Source organism: Mytilus edulis, chromosome 7, assembly GCF_963676685.1.
Source record: "Mytilus edulis chromosome 7, xbMytEdul2.2, whole genome shotgun sequence".
NCBI lineage: Eukaryota > Metazoa > Mollusca > Bivalvia > Mytilida > Mytilidae > Mytilus > Mytilus edulis.
Window position 1 is genome coordinate 40,854,773 of NC_092350.1, and position 2,767 is coordinate 40,857,539.

Here is a 2,767-nt window from a genome sequence, read left to right on the forward strand (position 1 = left end):
CCTGTACATGTGAACCTTTCTATAAAATAAGGAGATTGGTATGATTGCAGTTGAGGCAACAACCTAGCAGAGTTCAAATGACAAGGATGGTCGCAAATATAATCACTGCTCGGCCTTCAATATTAAGAAAACTCCACACCATATAAATAACTGAGAAGGGTCAGACATGTAAATGAGATACAATGCCAACGTGAATGTCTGTGTACCTTTTTTCGCTTTATGGTTGCTGTCAAGAATAATGTTTATATACTGTGATAATAATGATTGCTGGCAGCTTCAGTAATTAAAAACAAATCTTTGAATCTTTTTTTTTTATAAAATTGGAGCTGTTTATGATACAATGAAAATTCAAGTATTATAGATTTTTTTTTAATTCTTCACATTTTACATATAATATCTGTGTCCAGAAATCTTCATTGGTTTGTCTACAAAAGAAAGTAAATGTTAAAATCATATTAATTTTTTATCACCACCATAGCATATATGAACAAAATGTTTGGAAAAAATATTATATGTAAATATACATTTTAAAATGTCTTGGTGCAAGCTGAATCCCGCTACGACATACGAGATTATTTCGCTGTGTTGATGACACAAACCATTGGTGGCATGTGGTTGTTTCCTGTTCTTTTGTCGGGTTGATGTCTTTTTGACACATTCCCTGTTTGTATTCTCTATCAAAATCATGCATCAATTTTTATCATTATTGAAGGCCATACAGTTGCCTATAATTGCTCACATCTACCTAGTTTGTGCTTGGGGTGGATAACTGTCTCATTGGTATTATCTTCTTATTATTTGTATAATGTTGACCTTTTGGTACTTTTATTCTCAATTTTTGTTTTAGTCTACATTATGACCTCTTAATCATGTAGATGTCTACTTTGGGTAATGTATGTCACTGGGATCACCGGTTGTTGCCTCATTGACACTTCCTTTCATTGATGCTGGATCTATTGTTTTGCATAAAATCGAATTTTCAGTGTTTTCCTCATGCCATGGTTTTATTTCAAGGTTAAGAAAGCCAATTGGTATATATTCACCGACAACATTGCATGTATTCTATTATGATTTTTTATGAGTGTGGAAAAAATGCCTTTTAAAATTGCAAAAAAAGTATTGTCCAGTTGACCAGTCCAGACTTTGTTTACAAACAGTATATTTCAATTACTTTTTATAACAACGTGTCCCACTTCTTATATGTTTGTAAAAGCTAAATGCCTTTGTTTTATAAAAATATCGAGCATAAATCATTTTGACCATTTGGTGTATGTTCAAATTGGCATCTTCTAGATATACTTTGTTTGGTTTTCTTCTACTAATGGGTTTGGATTGCGTTCCCTCCTTTAAATGTGTACAACATTGCGCATTATTCCTCCCCCTTTTTTCACATATCAAAATGCGAACTCCATTATACACTGCAGACAGATACAACAAACTTATCCTGGATGAAGTTCACATTTCATAGCACTTTTCAATAAAGTATTTATAAAGTTAAAGATACTACTAATCAACCACAAAATGTATTTATAGCGTATACGACTGTTCGAGTGGTCCCAGTTAATACAAAAATTGCCATTTATTGTATATAAGTATTAACTTGTTTGCGTAGCACGGACATGCATGAAAGAATATAACTACTCGATGTTTCAGGTTGTACTAGTATCAAAATTTATGTAACAGTTTGTGTTGTTATATCATCTTACCAAAGTTTGATGTGCTGTTATTTTCCTTCGCGGTGGTGGAAGCCATGGTGAAGCCATGCTGTCTGGTGTTTTCCACGACTTGTATGTCGTCACAAAAAAAATATAAATAGCTTTTAACAACAATCGGTACACTCGGGCTTTTCAATAGTATTATCGTAATATAATTTCTTCCGAAGTCAATAACCAACTTCTTGGTTATTCGTCTTGGACATTATCTTTAAATACAGGCTAAAAAATCCGATACTATTCCGAATGTCATAAATTACCATTTTTATATCACATGTCATCCAGACGCTCTACTTTGAAAAATAAAGCGGCTGGATGATCGAGACTACTGGATGATCGAGACTAGAAACCAGGTTGAAATAGAACAAAAGAATCGAAGCTCTCTATTAGAGAAGGCGATAAATGTTTACTGTATTGTTTACTATAGTGACAAATTTTTAAAAAGTTAATAGAAACAAACAAAACTGCAATTTTCTTCTCAATTACGAGGTGTTTTATTTCAAAAACACCATTTGCATAAGTTTTCAATTTATCTAGTACATAGTTAAGCAGAACAATTAGATATCAAGTCGACGACATGGGTATCTTTCAAGTTGGATGACAAAAATGCATAACCTCCGCATGAAAAAATTACCACGGACGGAAAAGATATCAATCCATTAGTTCAGTAATTTTCGTATCTGCCCTTCCATTATGTGACTGAAGAAAAAATTCCAAAAAATAGGTAACAATTGTATCGAAAAGAGAAAATCGAGTGCACCTTTTTATGTTAGGGCGTGTTTGAGTTGAGTATTTTGTCTTGATATCGTTCAAAGTAAGAATATTTCATACATCGTCTCGCTTCAGATTCTATCATTTTTATAAATTAAAGCTACAGGTTGACTTTATAACACAAAAAAATAACAGTACTAAAAGATGAAATATATGGGTCAAGTGAAATACCTATCTAATGAGTCACACAAACAGGGAAGGTGTGTTCGAATAGCTATTTTTTTACTGAAAGTACTTGACGACAGTCTTACAAGTTGGATGATGAAAATGCATATCTTCGAAAA

The 2,767-nt window shown here is 32.7% G+C and overlaps 1 long non-coding RNA gene across 1 annotated transcript; it reads right to left on the reverse strand.

The window, feature by feature from the left end:
• Nucleotides 1-351: 351 nt before the first annotated feature.
• On the reverse strand, nt 352-1,756 carry LOC139481461 (uncharacterized). The gene is made up of 2 exons (XR_011654622.1): nt 1,707-1,756; nt 352-425 (listed from the first exon to the last, which is right to left on the reverse strand). It is a non-coding gene; the product is annotated as an uncharacterized lncRNA (long non-coding RNA).
• Between the last annotated feature and the right edge of the window lie 1,011 nt (nt 1,757-2,767).